Here is a 21,830-nt window from a genome sequence, read left to right as displayed (position 1 = left end):
GGTGATCCTGCCCCTCTACTCAGCTCTCATGAGACCTCACTTGGAGTATTGTGTGCAGTTCTGGTGTCCTCAACATAAAAAGGACATGGAACTGTCAGAACAAGTCCAGAGGAGGGCCACGAGGATGATCAGGGGACTGGAGCACCTCCCATATGAAGACAGGCTGAGAGAGCTGGGACTGCTCAGCCTGGAGAAGAGAAGGCTGCATGGAGACCTCATAGCAGCCTTCCAGTATCTGAATGGGGGGCTATTGGGATGCTGGGGATGGACTCTTCATTAGGGACTGTAGTGATAGGACAAGGGGTAACAGGTTCAAACTTAAACAGGGGAAGTTTAGATTGGATATAAGGAAGAAATTCTTTCTTGTTAGGGTGGTGAGGCACTGGAATGGGTTGCCCATGGAAGCTGTGAATGCTCCATCCCTGGCAGTGTTCAAGGCCAGGTTGGACAGAGCCTTGGGTGGCATGGTTTAGTGGGAGGTGTCCGTGCCCATGGCACGGGGGTTGGAACTAGATGATCTTAAGGTCCTTTCCAACCCTAACTAATCTATGATTCTAATTATTATTAATAATAATTATGAAATATCTTTCCAAGTTATTTCATTAATTGCCCTTTCTAGATGCAGCTCAAGAGAGAAACAGATGAAAAGCATTCACTTGTCCCAATTCTAAACTCAAGTTTCTTACTGCTGTGATTCTTAATAAAGCTGCTGATAATCAGTCTATCAATAAGGCACACGAAGGTTCAAGCTGACTCTGATCTTAACCAGTTGACTTACTCCTGTGAGGTATCTAAAAGAGGTAGGACATATGACAGATATATTGAGAAGTAGCCATCTAATAGCAGTGAATTAATCTGGAGTTTATAGAACTGTTTGGTTGGACCTGAATTTTGAAAATCCAGATCAGGGAGTAATTCAGTCTGAGTTTTGTTTCATCTGAACCCAAATTTCAAGAGCTGAAGGTAGGATCACAGGCTTTTTTACTAAGTAGTAAAAACCAATCGAACAAAAAACCCAAACAGAACACTCAAATCCCACTTTTCTTTAACACACTGTATGATCCAAAATTCTTGGCTCAGTTTGAATTGGTTCAGTTGCCCTTTAATGCAGCATATTCAAAAGGAAAAGAGAAATAGGATTCTCCCTGCCTTGGTAGAAACTGAAAGTCTTGAAGTCAAAGGCTACTTGTACCACTGCAATCTACTGAACAGTATCTCAACAAGTTTAAATTCTTTCTTAATCTCTCCAGCTCATCTTCACAAGCTAAACTCTGTTTCTTTTATTCTAAAACAGAAATAAAGGAAAAATATGGAGGAGGGGAAAAAAACACCAACAAAGAATCAGAACTATTCATCAAATACAACCATCTTTGTCAAAACTTGTCTGCTGTAAACTTCTGTAAGATAAGGTAAACGATACACAGTCATCAATGCATGGTCCAAAAGCATACCAAATAAGGAAACTTAGGAAGGTTTGGAAAAGGTAAAAGAAATAATTTGTGCTATGTTAAGGGCATTAAAAAGCTATTATTTTATGATATAAAAAGTCATGTTATCATTACCAGCAGTCAAAGTCTCAAATGGCATTTTATCCTCCATGGAGAAAAGTACTCTTTCATTTTATGTTCTTTTTCTTTTTCTTTTTTTAAACTACGATCAAAAGCTGTATATCTGTCATCTTCAAACCATATCTATGAATTACAGTCAGAGAAAAGAAGTCATCACCCCTGGGAGTTTTTCAATGAGAAAGAGCAGATCAGAGAAGTACGATAGAAATGGACTCTACACATACTTTCCAGGACTTCTAGTTTTAAATGTGCACAACAATTTAAATGATCAGATGCGCAGAGTATTAAATCATTATGGTTTACTTAGAAGCTATTTCATTTAGAATCGAGGGAATACAAGACCTGCTACCTGTGTTTACCTGCAGATGCTGAGGATTCTTGAGATGTACAAGGAAAATGGATTCAGCATTTTTACATGCCATGTAATAAATGTATCTATAAATCAGAAGGCTACTTTGAGCTGGCTATGGGACCCAAGCCAAGGCGACCTATTCAGAGATAACATAGTATGAGACTTACAGGGAGGGTACAGTAAAGAAAATGTTTGAAACCTTTCTGAACATGAAAAGCTGGGCAAAATCCTAGTCAGATGTCATTGCTTTTACAAGAGTCTTCACAATTTCATCCTAGCAAATACCTTCTATGCAGTGGGAGAGAAAAAATATTAATTACTACCCTAAAAGTTCATACCAGTTTGGTATCACAGAAGGGAGGATATTTTGGTTTTTCTTTGCATAGATAACTCACATTTTTAATATGTACGTTTCTTTGTGGTTAAGAAATTTCTTTCCTAAGTCTAATTTCATTCTAGCCAAGTTTTCCATGAAGAGCTTTCACTAGAAGCCAGACAGACCTAACACAATTTTGCAGCTACAAAGAGGATGGAAGCTCTCTCTTCACATGTAGAAGACAAAGGACAACTAGTACAAGTTTTGGGAGATGTTTTATCTTGACATAATAAAGAAATACTAGATAATCCCATCTAGGCTGCCATTCCTAGAAAAGGTTGGACCAGATGATCTTGAGGTCAGTTCCAACATGGGCTATTCTAAGGCTTGATGGCATCCCAGACACCAATATTAGGAGCTAGTGTGTTCCCAAGAGCACTTCCTCAAAGAACAGAGGAATATCAAGAGGAGTGTGAGTACAGCCAAAGGGAATAACTTAGAGGCTCTCCAGACCTAGGTGACTGCAGAGTTTTTAGAAGCTACTGATCACTGCACACTGTCCATGTGGAAGGGTACCTGTCCTGACTTTCAACATCCCATAACAAAATGCAAGACTTCCAGACTAGACCTTACTGAAATGAAAAAGAATTTCAATATTGTTTTGGTTTCACCTAAGAGCTTCATTCAGATTAAGAAGCAGCACTGGAAATGGTCAAGCTATGACTGTTTTCTGAGGAAAGATTTCTCACTGGCTCATTATGTCAGGACCAATAGACCATTTTCCAATATAAATTATACACCATATTGCATGGCATACTTTCACAAACTACAACAGGCACCATTCTGCAGGTTTTCTAAGTTTAAAATACACATTCCACCACTTTTAATTATTTTTCCATTGCAGATATTGCGCAGGGTCTGGCTACACACCATAATGTATTGTCCCATAGAGACAGCAGAGATCATCTCTCTCTGAACAAATCAACTTAATGTGGATAGTAAAGCTGTGTTAATGCAGTACTCCTCTGAACGAACATTTGCTAGTTTGCTACTGCTACATATATGATATTCTACAAAATTTCTAATGGGGGAGGTGGCAAAAGGGAAGTGTGGAGATCACATAAAAAACCTGGTCTAGGCAAGGACTTAATTCACCCTCTTCAGTTTTAGGATTCCAACGACAGATATTGTGATTCAGGATTTTTAATCTACCCTTAGGAGACAACACTGAGAATCAACACTCCAGGTTGATTCTACTGTCAAATTAATTTTTCTGAGGTAAAAAAAAAAAAAAACAAATCTCTAAACATTTCCCCCCTCCATCTCATAGCCAAATTCTAATTACACATTAATTCTAGTATATCTTCCTATTTATTATGAGTCAAACTTATAGGATAAGTGTTCAAGGCCAGATTGGATGGAGTCTTGGATGACATGGTTTAGTGTGAGGTGTCCCTGCAGGAGGGTTGGGACTAGATGATCTTAAGGTCCTTTCCAACCCAAACCATTCTGTGATTCTATGATACAGGACATAACAGGAATCTTCCTTCTTCACAATTTACTCCTAATGGAAGTTAGGAATAAACTATAAAGAAGAAAGATTTAACAGCTCCCCTCCAAAAAATCCTGCTGAATTTTAGCATCTTCTAAATGAGTCAATTCATCGACTTCTTATTATTTTAAATCAGTAGTTCCTCTAAGCAATAGAAATGATCTTTGAATTATTTTGGTGGAAAGCTTTAGAGGTTTTACCATAGATGCATCAAAGCTGGTGGAGGGTTTTGGTTTGAGGTTTGGTGTTTTTTTTCATGAAATGATAAAATGTGAAATGGGTAAGTAAGTGCAGGACTAAAATTTTCCAACAGCAGGAAGCACAGTAAAATTCTGAAGAAACATCACACAAAGGTTAACAAGCATGTGGCAAAGATGTGTGGGTTTTATAAAGCTTTCATAACGAAGTTCATCCAAAATAGTCCAGCATTTTGAAAAATTTAAAACCATGTACCTTCACAGATAATTGAACCAGCTATGCCTGCTTTAAAGTAAAATATAAAATACTGATTCATATTTCAGAAAACTCATCTCTAGACTTCCATGTATTATCTGTAGCAGATGTCGACTGTGTGAATGGCCATGCTGTTCATATTTGGTTAGACTGAATATTCAAAAAAAGCATCTTTGTGTCATGTTGGCAATGCCCCGCACAGAGAGAGCTGCATGCTTCTGAATATTCCATAGAACCATAGAATCATAGAACCATAGAACAGTTAGGGTAGGAAAGGACCTTAAGATCATCTAGCTGCAATGGGCAAGGGAAACCTCACACTAAACCATGTCACCCCAGGCTCTGTCCAACCTGGCCTTGAACAAAACCAGGGATGGAGCATTCACAACTTCCATGGGCAAACCATTCCAGTGCCTCACCACCCTAACAGGAAAGAACTTTCTCCTTATATCCAATCTCAACTTCCCCCATCTAAGTCTTAACCTATTACCCCTTGTCCTATCACTACAGTCCCTGACGAAGAATCCCCCCCAGCATCCCTATAGGCCCCCTTCAGATACTGGAAGGCTGCTATGAGGTCTCCACGCAGCCTTCTCTTCTCCAGGCTAAACAGCCCCAACTTTCTCAGCCTATCTTCATACAGGAGGAGCTCCAGTCCCCTGATCATCCTCGTGGCCCTCCTCTGGACTTGTTCCAACAGTTCCATGTCCTTTTTATGTTGAGGACACCAGAACTGCACACAATACTCCAAGTGAGGTCTCACAAGAGCAGAGTAGAGGGGCAGGATCACCTCCTTTGACCTGCTGGTCAAGCTCCTTTTGATGCAGCCCAGGATACGGTTGGCTTTCTGGGCTGTGAGCGCACACTGAAGCCAGCTCATGTTCATTTTCTCATCGACCAACACCCCCAAGTCCTTCTCTGCAGGGCTGCTCTGAATCTCTTCTCTGCCCAACCTGTAGCTGTGCCTGGGACTGCTCCGACCCAGGTGTAGGACCTTGCACTTGTCATGGTTAAACTTCATGAGGTTGGCATCAGCCCACCTCACAACTATGTTGAGGTCCCTCTGGATTGCATTCCTTCCCTCCAGAGTATCAACCGAACCACACAGATTGGTGTTATCAGCAAACTTGCTGAGGGCACACTCAATCCCACCGTCCATGTCAGCAACAAAGACGTTGAACAAGACCGGTCCCAACACCGATCCCTGAGGGACACCACTCGTTACTGGTCTCCAGACGGACACTGAGCCACTGACCACAACCCTTGCGCATGGCCATCCAGCCAGTTCTCTGTCCACCAAGTGGTCCATCTATCAAATTGATGTCTCTCCAATTTAGGGACAAGGATGTTGTGTGGGACAGTGTCGAGCGCTTTGCACAAGTCCAAGTAGATGATGTCTGCTGCTCTACCCCTGTCCATCAGTTCCGTAGCCCAATCATAGAAGGCCACCAAATTGGTCAGGCAGGATTTCCCCTTAGTGAAGCCATGCTGGCTGTCACCAACCACCTTGTTGTTTTTCATGTGCCTTAGCATGCTTTCCAGGAGAATCTGCTCCAAGATCTTGCCAGGTACAGAGGTGAGACTGACTGGTCTGTAGTTCCCCGGGTCATCCATTTTCCCCTTCTTGAAAATGGGGGTTATATTTCCCTTTTTCCAGTCATCGGGAACTTCACCTGACTGCCATGATTTTTCAAATATGATGGACAGTGGCTTAGCAACTTCATTTGCCAGCTCCTTCATGACCCACAGATGAATTTTATCAGGTCCTATGGACTTGCGCATGTTCAGGTTCTTAAGATGGCCTCAAACCAGATCCTCTCCTACAGTGGGCCTAAGGTCTTCATTCTCACATTCCCTGCATCTGCCTTCCAAGACTTGGGTTGTGTGACAGACACATAGAGAATGAGGGTAAAAGGCAGAAAAAGAAACACCAGTAGTAACTGGGAGAGAAATGTAAGGAATTAATACATTGTTTTACTGCAAAGGCCTCTCAATTGGAAATGTCAAATTTGACTGGATAATGGCTTAGATCTTGCATTGGGTTCATATTTATCGCCTGGTTTTGGCTGGGATAGACTTGATTTTCTTCCTAGTAGCAAGTGCAGTGCTGTATTTTGGCTTTAGTCTGAGAACGTTGCTGATATCACACTGATTGTTTTAGTTGTTGCTCAGCAGGCTTACTCTGATTAAGGACTTTTCAGTCCCTCATGCCAGTGAGGAGGGGCACAAGAAGCCATGAAGGAGCAGACACAGGACACCTGACCCAAATTAGCTAAGGGGTATTTCATACTGCAACATGTCATGCTCAGGCCAGAAATGGGGAGAGTTGGCCAGGAGGAGCCAACTGGTGCTTTGGTATGGGCTGGGTATTCGCAGATGGTGAGCAACTGTATTATGCATCACTTGTGTTTCCTGGGTTTTATTCATCCCTCTGTTTTCTCCCTTTTCATTACTACTATTATTATTCTTATTTTTCTTCAATTATTAAAATCATTAACCTCAACCCATTGGTTTTACCTTTTTCTAACTCTCCTCTCCATCCCACTAGGTACTCAGTTGCCAACTAGGGTTGAACGATGACAGGTTGATAGCTCATTCAGATCCCTACCTCACACAACCAGAGAATAACTACTCTTTTCATGATGTCTCCATTAGTGGCAACAAGATGAGGCTGGGAGCTTAATAAAAAGCCAAGTACTAACAAGAGTCTCCTCAAAACTGTGTCAGGACAGAACTAAATTCTGGGTGAGATCTGAATTCTGCACCAAATATTGCTCACTTCAAACAATAAAATACCAGACAAGAAATCAAGTGTGTTGACTGTAAAATAGTTATAAGTTCTTCATTATTATGCAGTCATCATCAAAATATGCATCTTGGCTTGAAAAAAGCAGCCCACCAGCAATATAAAAAAAAAGGAAGGGAAGAAAAAGAAAAAAACTTTTCCATTCCCAAATGCAGTGTCTTTGTGCTTGTGTCCCTTGCTGTCAACACTTTCTTTCCCAGCTGAAAAATTATTAGAAAAACAGGGTACCAATAGCAAGAGCCCCATTGTATCATGAAAAGAACACAAAAAAATCTAAACATTGGCCATACACAGTCCTTTTTAGTCAGGGTACACACACATGCTTCAGCCAATTTTATCAGCAGGTGAAGCTCATATAGCTGCACACAGCCAGAATGAAGGAAAGACCAAGAGAAACCTGGCAGCTTTTATCAGACTTTCTAGGGGGGCAAAAGAAAAAAAAAAAAGGCAAAGGCAAGCATAGGAAAGGATCTGAACCCAAACTCACTCCCTGCATTCCCATTTCTTCCTGGGCATGCATGGTTTTATCTTCTGGAGGGGGAAACTGAGGCTGATGAGAGGTGAAAAGAAGGGGTGAAGATGGACTCCTCGGAAGCTTTTCTCATGAGATAACTAAAGGTCTTGTGGTCATATCTTAACCTCATCCCTTTAGGAAAAAAGCTTGCAACACTTTTATGGTTTTTGCTCTTGGACTAAAAGCCTACAGCCATTTTGAAAGCTGACATAGTTCTATAGCATATAATTAATACCATTTCCATTTAACTCACCAGTTAAACCTTGAGCAGAATGCACAAGCTGTGACATATTACTGAAAAGAAGCAAGGCATATTGGACAGTGGTGGTGGCCTTTAATGCTGCGCTGTGTTGGTGTGGTGTCTGTGGTTACCATTTTTCATTGGAGAAATATCAAATAGCTCATGGGCCTAGTAAACATAACTATCCCAGGCAATTTTGCTTCTGCTTGCTTTCATCTCATGAAACAGTTGCATTTGCTTACAGAGTATGCATGGATTTATAGGCATATATGCATCTTACGCACTGCATGCATGCATATATATTTATTTCTATAGAAATATGCTAAGAATACAGAGTAGGCCTGGTTGCAGTCTGGTGTAGTTTGTCTCTACTGAATGGCCAAGAAACAAGTAGTGTGCTTCAAAACTAGCTAGTTTAAATCTATCTTGGCTATCTGCATTAGTGGATATGCTCCTTAAGTGAAAGATTCATCATGAATACTAATTCACAAATGCAGAACTTGTGTCTTATATGAATTCTTCAGTATTTTGTGAAACTGCTTCTGTGATCATTTGTGTCTCTTAAATTCTTCGGTATACTAATGGAAAACAGGCACGAAGAGGAAAACAAGCACAATAGAAGAGGCTGGCTAAACATTGCAACATTTTTAATTTTTTTTTCAGTATTTCCACAACTCCAGTCAACCAACTTAACTGTAAATTGCCCTATGTGTTTGAATCACACGTGAGATTTCTCCAGTGAAAGCTGTTCCCTGCATGAGTCCTGGTTAGTGCAGATTAGAAATATCCCTTAATGTCATTACAGTAATCAGTTCTTGCTAACCAGCTAGAAATCTGTCTGTATCACAGCTAGACAAATTTGTCACGACTTAGCTAAAAGCAATTAACATCCTACTCAAAACAGTTGGGATGAAAAATAAACCAGCAACAGCCTCCACACAGGGAAATTTTTAGGAATATACTGAGGAAAGATCATTGATTCCCACCATTCCTCACAGCTTTTTTGTTGTAAATGTACTGTTTGATGGCACATTTCCTCTTTCCAAATCCTTGGTGGGGATATGCCAGTGATTTGGTCTTGCCAGAAGGCAGTGTGGACAAGCACTGCTCTGAGCTACTGTAATCACATTATGCACCCCTTATGTACTTTCCATCAACTGACTATAATGTGGCTGGTTGGCTTTGAATTGGGATTGTTAATTTTGAAAGCCTCTAAAATGTTGGGCCTGGCTAAATTTTAGATGCAAAGTAACGTAATAACTGCTCTTTCAAGACTCTGCCGTCACTTTGGAAATTGGCAGGTGACTGTATTTTTAGCTGCTGCTGGAACTACAATCTCCCTAAAACCTGATTTTATTTATTCCCTCCTAACTTTTAAAACCTACCTTTATATCTTTTCTGTAATTTTCAAAGGTGTTCTCAGATTGACTACCATTGGGTCTGTATCTCAAGATACTCCCCTATCCAGTTGGTTCTATTATTTTCCTTACAAGCCTTACAGGACCCTTACCCTGTTTTTTATGTTTGTATTTTGAGAACCCGGCATTATATTTTTATTTTACTGTTTATAAACTTGCAGTGTTTGCTCTGTTGTACATGATCATGTCCAAAGAGCAAATGTAGTATGCTGAAAATAATACTGGGATTAGGCAATTAGGGATTTTTCAATATTGCCTTCTCTATTGGGTTCCAATATAAATCTTCTCACTATTTGAAACATGAGTATTTCTACTTGTGTGAGAAGTGACCTTCTTTGCCTCTTTGCTGCCAGAATCAGAAAATGCCTCCCTGACCAATGCAGCCTGCACAATTGTATCACTTTAAAACTGTATTGGTCTTTAGGACAAAGCCAATACTGAAGGAATGACAAATGTCTCTCAAACTGTTTACGCATGCCTGTGGCACACAGAAGAGCTGGTATTGCTTACTTTTTTAAGTGGTCTAACTCTTCAGCTCCAAATGGGTATTTTTGGTTGGTACTGTGTGCAGGCTGGAGTAGAATTTGAAGCAAATGGTTTCCCACAAAGACATGAATTGAGAAAGACAACAATGTGAGGGCAGCCTCAGCAACATCTGGTGAAAGGCACACTGGTTAGCTAGTTTGACTTGAAACAGGGAATTTTTTATTCTTTTTTTTTTTTTTTTGGCAGAAGACTTGATTGTGATTTCTGTATTAAGAAATTCCTTATTACCTGGTATAATTTTTTGAATTTAGAACAGAATTAATGAATCATTGGAATGTTGGTTTAAAGAGACTGCTGGCCATCATCTACTCCAACCTCCTGTCTGAACCAGGACTAAAGGCAACCTCAGATTGAGTCAATCATGGCTTTGCCCAACCAAGCCTTGTAAACCTCAGAGGAAGGCAAGTCCAAGGCCTGTGTGGGCAGCCACAAGTGGGGACAGTAGGTGTCAACCCACAAGATTTCAAAAAACAAAGCATAACGAAAACCATGCAACAACTTAAAGAGCACTTTCAGGAAGCGATAAGACCTTTGCTGCTACACTGTTCCCTCCACCTCCTTAACCCCTGGGAAATGTTTTTTTCTACTGAAGACCACAGCCTTTCTGGTGTACACCATTCTGTCACCAAGCAAAGAATGCAGCAGCAGCAGCACAAAGTGGTTACTACTGTTTTATTAGAGATCCTCATGAATTCCAGCTGCTGACCATGTGCTCCATTTTTCATGTGCAAACTCACTCTCATTTCAAGAAATGCTGAGCACATACAGGAGTATATGCTCTTGCAAGTCCCCAGGCTTTGTATTTGCACTGCACACAAACCATCAGCATGTGACTTAAACATCAGAGATCTGTTGAACGTGCCATTGTCACCTCATAATCACCCAATCTTCCCCCCCACCCCCTCGAAAAATCTGACTTTAAAAACTGATCAGGTCATCATTAAAGTATTTTACTTTATCTAGCAGAGATAATTTGTGGAGATAAATGAGGAGATAGAGATTTTCAGCCTGTAATCATAGCAATCTGAAGGGGAAAAGATTTTGCCCTAACATCTGCGGCAATGCAAGATTGGAATTCAGACTGACTGGCAGAAGGCAAGTACGGCTTTGTTCAGAAAAGCCACCAAGCTTTTCACAGGGCATTTGTACTATTGGTTAAAGCCCAGAAAGCATGACACTAAACCTAACATCTAGCTAGTATTGCTTGTGAATGCTAGCTGCTGCTATCCTCAGGAGACACATGGGCTTTTTTTTTTTTTTTTCCCCTAGTTAAACTCACTGGAATTTGGAGGAGAAATTTTGTAATGGGATTCAATCTGTTTACTGCTTTAAGTTTTCTAAATCCATCCAAAATCACAAAACCCCTTCTTTGGATACTGCTGCCCCAAATCAAATAGGGACAAAATTTTGGAAGTTGTGTTCTTTTGACTTCCGTATTAACCCTATGCTGTAGATATGGTATCTTAAAGGCCAAAGTATAAACTCTCCACCTCAAGGAAACGGGTAACTAACCACTGGGGTACAAGAACCTCAATATGAAGAGCTGAACTGCAATTCAACAGACCATCAGTCAAAAATCACAGAAATTGTTCTTTTAATTCATTCACCTATTGCTTAAATAGGAAAGACTATTTAAGTCTTGTGCTTAGATATACTCAATGAAATCATGCATATTAAAGCACATCAAAAACAGCAGAAATGAGCCACTAAGGGAGTCATTTGCAGCCCTAGATGACTGGAGTAAATACAGCCCTCAAGCAACTTTAATGCGAAACTGAGCTGTTGCTTTTAGTACCCCTAAGAATACATAAGGAATAGAAATACACGTACATAAATAAGGAAGGGAAAACTTACAGTGCAACACTTGTGTAATCCATAAAATTACCACCTGCCACCTGCCTAAAACAGTAACAAACAACTCCAATGATCTGAATATGACTGAACCAGATGCTCAATACTAGCAGGGTTTCTAAAAGAGGGAAGATGAAAGTCAGCTTATCTAGGGAATAGACAAGAAACTGAGGAAGGTTACAGTTATATGACTGACGATCAGGTAAAGAGAAGTTGTGGTTTGTCTCGTGAAATATTTCAAAGCAAGGGCAATATTCTGCTTGCAAGTTGCAATACTGGCCTGGAGAAGGGGTTAGTTAATAAAATCTCACAAAATTCTTCAGAAAGCTATTTAAAGATCTGTTTCCATATTACTGATACCTTGTTTATGTACCAAAGACTGAAGCATTATGGTTAAATGCCTACTTCGGAAGATACATTGAAATACTTCAAACTGCATTATTTTCAGCAGGATTTATTTAGAATAAAGTTGAGTGTTGGTTCTTACAAGGAAAATTTATTTTAAGTAAAAAGGAGACACCCCTTTGATTAATGCTAGTAGAACTAGAACTAAGCCAAAATTCTGCATTTTTGTGATAGTAGCAGGGTTAGAAAGGATTGAAATACAGTATTTTCTGAGGGAGAAAACTAAAGTATTTATACAAATGACCATTTTTGGTTTTCAATCTTAGAGCGAGGTTTCAAACAAAAGCACTGGATTATCATTGCAGCATGATCCTGCCATTGGAGCACCTAGGGGCTGTGACAGTGCTGTAGGAGCCTGGTTCTCATCTCTTGAGTAAAGGTGTATCCATGAGTCACTCTTGAACTCTGTGGTGCGACAAGCTCTGGTGCATTCAGTTCTTCATGCCCCCAACACAAAAGGGATGAGAACCTGCTCGAGTGAGTCCAGAGATGGCCACAAAGAAGTTCCACAGGCTGGAGCACCTCTACTATGAAGACAGGCTGAGAGAGCTGGTTCTGTTCATCCTGGACAAAGCTCAGGGGAACTTGTAACAGTCTTCCAATACCTAAAGGGGGCCTACAAGAAATCTGGAGGGGGACTTTTTACAAGGGTATGTAGTAACAGGACATGGGGGAATGGCTTTAAACTGACAGAGACTAGATTAGGTATTAGGAAGGAATTCTTCACTGTGAAGGTGATGAGACACTGGCACAGGTTGCCCAGAGAACTTGTGGAGACACCATGCCTGGCAGCGTTCAAGGCCAGCTTGGATGGGGCTTGGAGCAGCCTGGTCTAGTGGAAGATGTCCCTGCTCATGGCAGCGGGTTGGAACTTAATGATCTTTAAGGTCCCTTCAAACCCAAACCATTCCATGATCCTCTGACAAGGTTCCAAGCACAAGTGGCAAGGGAGAGCAGTATAAGAGCCTGACAGAAGTGAGTTCAAGCATGCACCAGCCACTCCCTGGGGGCCAGCTTCACTGAGGACTCACCAGTCCTGCCTAAGCAAACATGGGTCATAACACCCCTGAAGTATAAATTTTAATATCTGAAGGAATAGCTCAGATCACTCATATCAACCAGTCTCAGGTCAGTTTTGGATTACGTATAATGAAGATCAGGCATTCAAAACAGCTCCTTCTACTCCAACTTGAATTATTGCTATATTCTGGAAAGGGAAGTTATTTTCTGGCTCTTCAGAGTGACGAGGTCACAAGTACATAGAGACAAAATAATATCTAAATGCAGTGTAAATTTTTGGCATGCAAAACAGAACTTAAATAATTTAATGCGGATGCAATGTGAGGACTTTTCTTCTCATTATTTGCCAGAGAGATTTGTATAATACGTGACTATTCATCTGCCAAAACCATACGCATCTCTGACAGAAATTACACTATGTTTTGGGGTTGGCTTGTTGCTTGGTTTTGTGGGGGTTTTTTTAGTTCTTTTTTTCTCTTACATGGACAAATACAGCCTTCCTCGTTGCCTTTTTGGTAGTGGAAAAAAACAATTTAGTCAGTGTTTTTTAAAACCTGAGACTGCTTCATGTCCATTTTCATATGTTGAAGGAAAAAGACGACTTTTTTTTTTGAGAGATTTTTTCCTTTCTCAGCAATTGTGTCCAGTTTCACTAATTATCTGCTATTTTTTTAAGATAGAAACCTCAGCAAGTTCTACACCTCTGCTAACTTTTAAGCCCAGTTATTTCTTTACTTGAATTTAATTAACAAACCAAGGTTTTACTAAAATGCAGGAGTTACTTAGCCACTTCTTAAAATTTAAATGTCAATTGCCTAGAGAAACTCACTGCCAAAATATATAATGTACTAATATGTAGTTCAACCAACAGGTTATGGTCTTTAAAACAGTAGGTTTGGGGGGCTCCCTTTTCCATACTTACTCCTTTCAAACGTGGCTGGACAACAAAGTATTGCTGTTTTACTTTGCTTCTTGTTAAACCAAATCAGATTTCAGTCATCTTTTTGCTTCTCTTTCCTGAGGACATGAAAGATTTTTCACAATTTGCTTTTGAGACTGATGTCTCTTCTGCATTAGTTTTTCTGTTGCTGAAACATTATGAACACATGCACAGCTGTGTAACACTGGCCTCCCCTTGTAAGTCTGAGTAAATTATTTAGTCTCGAGATGGGACTGAGTGCTAATTTCTTCTGTTTTCCTGATGTGCCCTGAAGACGGGACTGATTAAGGAACAACTCTAGGTCTCAAGAACGGAAATCCATCTAAACCAGATTTTATCAGACAACACAGTCAGGGCTGTCACTAACTCCCAGCAAGTTCTCTGAGACTTGGCTGACATCCTCACATTCCAGAAAATCTTTAAGAAATTTGCTTTCTCTTCCCTTGCAGAGTAATCACATGTTTAGGAGACCCCTCACATTAAACAGATTAAAGGAAGAAGCAGACAGATCTTTATTTACCGGAGAAACTGAAAACACAGTAAAACATCTACCAAAATGAAGGAAAGCTTAGAAATAAAGAAATAAATAAAACAACAACAACAACAAAAAAAAACCACTCAAAAACCAACACCAAAAAAAGAAAGACATGCGTGTTAACACTCCTTTTTTCTAGAATAACAGGATTTTGCTCCGGAGAGGTGCTGCTGAGAAAGAAAAGATCAATAAAGCAGAACTGGGCACTGCCTAGCGATGTGAAGTCTCTGTACACAGCAATCTTCTAGCTAGCCTTAGTATAGGTAATTTATAAACAGCCATCAATCAAAAAATACAGTGTGCATGAGCTTGTTGCTATCAAGACGATTCATGACAGTTTTTGGCATTCTTTTTTTTTTTTTCTATGTTCTTTTGGGGTTTTGTGTTTCAGGGGTTTTGTTTGTTTGTTTTACTGGGTTTTGGTGTTTGTTTTTTGTTTGTTTTGTTTTTGTGTTGTGGGGGTTTGTTTTGGTGGGTTTTGGGGTGGGGGTTCTTTGGTTTTTTTGGTGGGGGGTGTGCATATAGATACGTGTACCATGTACAAGTAATCTACATTGGGAGAGGAAATACTCCTGCAGTGCACAAAGACAGCTGTCTGCATCTTTCAAGCCTGCTGGACCCTCTTAATTTTCAAGCTTCTAGCTTTAAGAAAATAGGCAAGATATTATCTGTTTTATTTATTATTTAATTGGGAACAAGGTTTTTTTGTTTCTTTTTAAGCAATTTAGTGCTTAAGTGGCAGCAAAGACTAAATGCAGCCTTGAAGAGAAAAGCAATGACTATCAGTTGTTGTTGGCTTCACTCTTCCTGCTATACAGTTCTCCTCTTGGAATAACAAATTCAACATGAGAAAATTGCTCAGGGAACTTACAAGCCAGAGTTAAAATGTACAAGGCAAAGACTAACAGGAATCTAAATGAAGATGGTAATCATTAAATGATCCCTTCTTTGAGGGTTTACGTTGGAAAGCCTTAGCTTGCTTAGATATTTGAGCCAAGCCCCCTCAGCATAAAACTCTGGTGAGTGCAAGGAAGCTGACAGTTTACTGTGGAGTCCCTTGAGAGGACGTAGGATGTAAAGGCAAGTGTTTTTTCAAATATTACTGAAGTAAGTTTCATAACAGACCTGAAGAAGTAGCAAAGTTATTGTTCCCACTTGACAGATTTGGAACCTAAACCACTGAGCAATGAGGTAATTTCTGTGAGATCAGGCTGCAAGCAATAGCCCTTGCCATCTTACCTTAGAGCCCTAGCAAACGACTTTATCCCCACAATTATACTTCAAGGGGAGATGATATTATCCTTCGCTTTATAGTTGGTGAGCTGATGCCCGAAAGATTTAGCAACTTGTTGGAGAGCATACAAAAAGTCTTTGACAGGCCTGGAAACTGAAACCAGATCCTGCAAGCCTCAATCTGATACCTTAAACATATGCCCATCCTGGTTCCTCTCCTTTTGTCTGTTACTTAAACCAATTTTACCCAGTCTGACTTTAAAATATTGACATACAGAATACAATCTGCTCATTGCATTCATTTTGAGGTAATAAGCCCTAGTAAATGTGGCTCGATGGATAGCAGCAGCAAGGGCTGTGACAGCCCGCAGCACAAATGTGCACCATAGATGCAGAATTTCAAGCAGTATTTTGGAAAACAGGCATGTCCCTCACCATTTAATTTCTTGCCTAATGCAAAGGGCATCAGAGCTACATACCAAAGGCACTATATATTGGTTCTCAGATAAGGCATGCTGATTGCTGCTTAAAAGATAACAAAGACATTTGATGCCAAAGAGAATGTCTGCAATACATCTTGTGAATGGCATCCCACTAAAAAATAAAACCTCCCCCCAAAAAAGCCAAACCCAAAACCCACAGTCCCCCATTTCCCCCCCCCCTCCCCCCCCCAAAAAAAAGGAAAATCCAATCCCTTCCCAACAAAATCAGCAAAAAACTGCTGAAGGAAACATACCCTTGCTCTCTCCCCATTAATTAAAAGGCCCTCTGGGAAGCTGCCTTCATACCCCAGTCAACAAATTTAGAGAATCATAAAGATACTTAATTGAAAAAATAAATGACTCACAGCAAGTCTGGGCTATCTCAATCCAAACAACAAAGCAGCTCAGTTTATTTAGGAAAGACAGATTAGTGGAGAAAATAGTTATCAAACCACAAAATGACTAACCAGGGATATCCCTGCTAAAAGGCTTACTTTCCTAACACAATGGCCCAGATTGTTTGCTCTGGTCTTTATGTTCATAGACCAGTGTGAGAGGATGTACAAAATTAGTATAAGGTACTTAAATTCCCCTGTAATTCTGGTGCCAGTAATCCAGTCCTCTGTGGAGTAGTCATGGTCAGGGAGCTGTCTATATATTCCCCGTGCCACTGGGGCAACCAGTGTGACCAAGGAGTAGAAATTCTCTGACCATGCTACCTTCTTTCCTGGTCACATTCCTGGTACTGTAAGCAGTGATGAAAAACATCTGCTGACATTGTTTTCCTGAGACCAGAATAGACCCATTTAACCATGGTTGTGGGGATGAATAAATAGTGTTTGTGCAATTGTTTAATAAACTTGCAAAAACAGTGGAAAAAAAATGTTATCTTACTGAAAAAATTGGGGGGTGGGGTGGTGGGAGGAGTAAAGAATGAGAAGTGGGTACAATCAGAAGTCCTTCTGACTTTTTGATGTGTAACTTCTCATGATATTTTTCTAGGCAGCGACTTCACCTCTTCACACGCTTTCCTACATGAGTGAATAGCTGTTCCTCTGAAAAAAAAAAAAAATAAAAAAAAAATGCAGTCCCTGGAGAGGTGTTTTCTGGAGCTCTCTTCTTGTAAGGTATGACATCTGGAACTTGGTGGTCAGCGTTTCTCAACAATAATAAAATGCAATTTTATGAAATGCTGTGGAATTATCATTCCTGTTTACTGAAATGTCTCAAACTCTGTGCATAATAAAACAAAATATGGGGAACGTTATATAATTTGAATAGAGCTCATACTGCAATCTGTGGTAAATTCACATCAAATCTTGATCTAACTTTTAGATTCATTACCAGTTCATCATGGAAACAAGAAACCAGAGAAACATTGCCTTTTCACTGCACTTCTCAAAAAATGTGATGGAAAGCACAGAATAGAAATATGTTTACGAAACAACTCCACATAATCCACATAAATGACTAATACAAGTATACATAAAAATGAAGGTCAGAAGAGAATTGTTTCCCAGAGTAATTTCTCTGGCATGAACATACCCATTACAACAGATGACTATTCAGTGTGCTGCCTCATGTAAAATTCAACTATTTCCCAAAACAGAAGAGGAAAAAAAATAAATAAAAACAATATGAGGAAGCAATTGATATTATCATTCCCCCATTGTTCTCTACCCTGTAAACCAAAATAACCTGAAGGACACTGTGAAATCCCCTGATAAAATATCAAGGAGACATAAGCCTCCAAAAAGTGTTTTGCTTAAAAAAAAAACCCCAAAAAACTAAAAAGTTATAAGACATCAAGACTACCACACAGTTTATTTTCCCAGGAACATTTTTGGCACCTAGGAAATTTTCTTTGGTGGTAAGCTTCACAGACAGGCTGTGTCAAAATGTACAGGCTGGAAGCAGTTCCACTAAGCCCAGACGGGCCCAGAGCCTATGTCATGGTGAGATTTGTGCAAAAATATTTCTTCTTCTTGCCTTGCATAGGAAGGAAACCCAGGCACGCAGGAGGGAGCTGCAGAGCTAGGGCTGAGCCTCCACCAGCAAGCAGGACTGTGGAGCACTACAGGACACATACCCACCACACGCTCTGCAATAGGCACCAGCCTCTCAAGACATTCACAGTTGACTATAACAGATGATTAGATCATCTCACTAGAGAACCTCTTTTGGCCTCCAGTCTGCCCCTGGAAAATAGGAGTAGGGCACACTTTACAGTCTCTAAAGAGAAAGTTAAATGGTCCCAAGCAGCTGGTAGTATGCCAAACCCAAACCTTAAATGGGCACGTGTGATGCCCTCAGCGTCGGGAGTGAGACGGGTGTGTTATAGCCAAAACCACAGAATCTGCGTGCTGCCAGGACAAGCAGGATTTCTGACAAGATTTATCATTTCTCTGTTGTGATCTAGCCCTGAAGGCATTTCATTTTAATACAAAGTAAGCACTTGTGATGATTAAGAGAAATGTACAGTTGGATCACTTTGTTGTTCAGTGGCCAGTCATAACAAAAATCTGCTGGTTAGTGCAGAAATACAGCATTTCAACCTATATGTGGTTACTGTCTGCTCCAGCATCTGGGTCAATGCAGAGAGCTCTTTTGACACGGACCGACAGCGCTACTTTACACCTTCGTTAGCTCCCCTCGTGCTGCCACCACCACATACACCATTAGAGCACGTTTCTCTCCACAGAAAAAGTTAAGATGCTTAAAGGAAACACAAAAGTTTATCAAAAATGCATACACAAACAACTTTTATATACTGCCATGAGGCCTAGCGCACATCCCTGCCCCCGGGAGCCAGGCTGAGTCGAGGGTGGCCCTGAGGCACCATCGGGTGGCTGCAGACAGGGCCTACCTTGGTTCTCCGCACTGAGCCTGACCCCAACCCATCACCCACGGGCTGACGTCGTGGCCTTGGCCTGCCCCCAGGGAAGTGCCTGAAGCCTGGGGCTGCCCCCGTGGCTGGAGTGCTGGGACACACCGGGCAGCTAGGGCTTGCCCTGACGGGCCCCTGCAGGGAGGCCCTGCATCCCCCGGGAGCGCTGCCCCAGCCAGCTACGCTCCCTGTGCAGACAGGGAGCAAGCAAGCAGGCGCGGGGTAGAGCTCTCGGAAGCGACACGAAGCACGAAGCCTCATGCTTGGCGAGCGTTTCTAACACGCTGCGTGTGGCACAGAACGCGGACAGTGCTGTAACCGAGCTGTGGCGGAGCAGAGCAGTTGCAGGCGCGGGCGGCACAGCTCCCCTCCGATCCCCAGCACGGCGGAGGCTGGGGCACAGCAAAGGAGATGGCCGCTTCGGGGCGAGAGTGCTTTAAAGCAGCCGTAGGCAGATTCCCCACTCAGACCCTCCCCAGTCTCAGCACAGAACTCGGCTGTCTCCCGCTTCCTTTCAGACGCTGCCGTGCCGAGGCTGCTATCTGTATCCCTCTGTGCCGTTTGTTTATACCTTCCCGTGTAGAAGCAAACTGCAGGGCCAACAGTACAGACACCCGACTTAAGCATCCAGAAAGGAGGAGGGAAAGCTGGCACGTTCCCTCGCACAAAAGCGGGCTCCTAAGTGAGAAGTAGGCAACATCGCTGGGTTTCAGCCTGTGGCACTGCAGCGCTGCCTAATTAGAACCAGGGAGCAAGGCGCCTCGGCAAACGCCGCTCCTCCCACGGCACACTGCACAGTCGCCCATTAGAGCTGGGTCCAGCAGCGTGCTCCAACCCGCTTGGTCATTAACGCTGCCCTTAGCAGTGCCACTGTGACTTATTTTAGACAACAAGGCAGTTGGCAGCTTTATTTCACAATCGAATAACAGCACGCAAATGGTTCCTCTGGCTGTTTCCACTAGTGATGGAGCTGGCAAAAAAAGCCTGCACAGTACTTACACAGAGAAGGAAGTGATAAAATGAAGCATTTCCCCTTAGGAGTGCAATTCATAGCTAATTGTATTCAGAGTTATCAAACATTTACAAAATGTATATGTGGCAACAAATATACATACAGAAAATACTTCAGAGCATATGGGGGAAAGGGAAGAAAGATTCAAGATGTACTTAAAAGTCAATCTGAACGTTTCCAAAAATTCAAGCTGAAAAAACAACAGAAGAGATTCCTACTGCTCACAGCTGACAAATGGATTTTTTAGACAGAATTAATGGTCTGCTTACCTATTCACTGTCTGTGCAGCTTCCAGGAAAAACAGAGAAGACACAGAACTTAAGATCCTGATACGATAACCCCACCATGTTTCTTGTGCTTCCCTCTTGCTCTTCCTTTTCCATGTTTTTGTGGTTTTTTTTTTTTTTTTATTATTTTCCAACTGCTTCTTCCTTATCATTGCTTTAACCTTCGAGGCCTGGTCTGCGGCTGTTACTCTTAGATTCCGTTCTAGCACCTTCAGAAGAAACACTAATTTTTCTGTTGCCACTCTCGAATTGAAACCAGGAGAGCTAGATTGGGTTTCCCTGAAATACAGACACACCTGTTAAGGGCATAATTAATTCCCCCTGAGGCATTTCAGTCCTCGATTATACTCCTGTCTCCTTATATCATGTGTTAACGGATAGTTCTGGGTACGACAGAAGACTCCTCCAACGCCTGATAACACTGTAATACAAAAAGACAGCTTGTTAGGTATTGTATGTAGCACTCCTTGAGCGCGAAGATGTTAGGTGCTACCTAACCACTCAAATGAGAAACAGTTTGAATAGATCACATATATACCTATTGATTTTCCTCTTTGCTGGCAGGTGAAATCATTTAAGCCTTTTGTGACACCTGTTTCACTGAAATAGGAGCTAACACGTTGAGATAGCCATAGCTGATAGCCTTTTAGGTGTAAATGTGTACTTAAACCCCCCAAAACCTTCCCAGTTACCTCCTGAGAAGAGATTTTTTCTCAGTAAAAGTTAGGTTTTATTGGGGGAGGGAAGAAAAGGAAATTTGGAAAATGTTGGGTAACTACTCAATTATACTTTAAGGATGTGTAGCCAGCGTAGGTGTTGATGGTGCCCAGGAGTTAAGAGGTATGCATTAATATCACTGAACTTGCAAGATTCTGTAAGTTATTTTTGCAAGTAGAAGAGTTCAGATTTCAGAAGGCAGACATACCATGTGTGGGCATCATGGTTGTCTGGGGGGCAGTTTGCTGACATACACGATGACTTGGCAGTACCAAGGAAGCTTCTTTTCTAAGTGTATGCAAGAAACAAAACCAACAACTAATAGCAAGGCTTCAGTTATTCTCTGACACTGTTAGAAATAGACTTATTCTTCGTTCTCATTCTTGGAAGCCAAGTTACCCCAGACAGACTGAACAGATTTCCAGGTTCACTAATGACCTCACAGGAACTGAATAATGAAATCATATCTTTCTCTGTACTGAATAAAGACAGCCCAAGCTTACACAGATCTAATTATTGCATTTCTTGAAGATAAATTGCAGCCTTGAAGGCGTCTTACAATCAGTTATCAGGCATAACTCCATGGGCACCAACTTTAATTTTTCTCTAGTACAGTGATGTACTGCCAATATTTAACAAGGGGCTCCCACTAAAGTTTCCCTACTAATCTGTTTTGTACCCCTCTGTCCCTGAGG

At 41.2% G+C, this 21,830-nt stretch overlaps 1 long non-coding RNA gene across 1 annotated transcript in view; it reads right to left on the bottom strand.

Annotated features, from left to right (window-relative positions):
- Positions 1 to 16,506: 16,506 nt before the first annotated feature.
- LOC136007164 (uncharacterized) overlaps positions 16,507 to 21,830 on the bottom strand; it is a 63,209-nt gene continuing 57,885 nt past the window's right edge. Inside the window, exons 2-3 of the long non-coding RNA XR_010609516.1 lie at positions 20,401 to 20,839; positions 16,507 to 17,287 (exon numbers count right to left, since the gene is read on the bottom strand). This is a non-coding gene — a long non-coding RNA (uncharacterized LOC136007164). The remainder of the gene's footprint in view (positions 17,288 to 20,400; positions 20,840 to 21,830) is intronic.

Source organism: Lathamus discolor, chromosome 1 (assembly GCF_037157495.1).
Source record: "Lathamus discolor isolate bLatDis1 chromosome 1, bLatDis1.hap1, whole genome shotgun sequence".
Taxonomy (NCBI): Eukaryota; Metazoa; Chordata; class Aves; order Psittaciformes; family Psittacidae; genus Lathamus; species Lathamus discolor.
The sequence above is the reverse complement of the archived record's forward strand: the minus strand, read 5'-3'. Positions and strand labels throughout refer to the sequence as shown.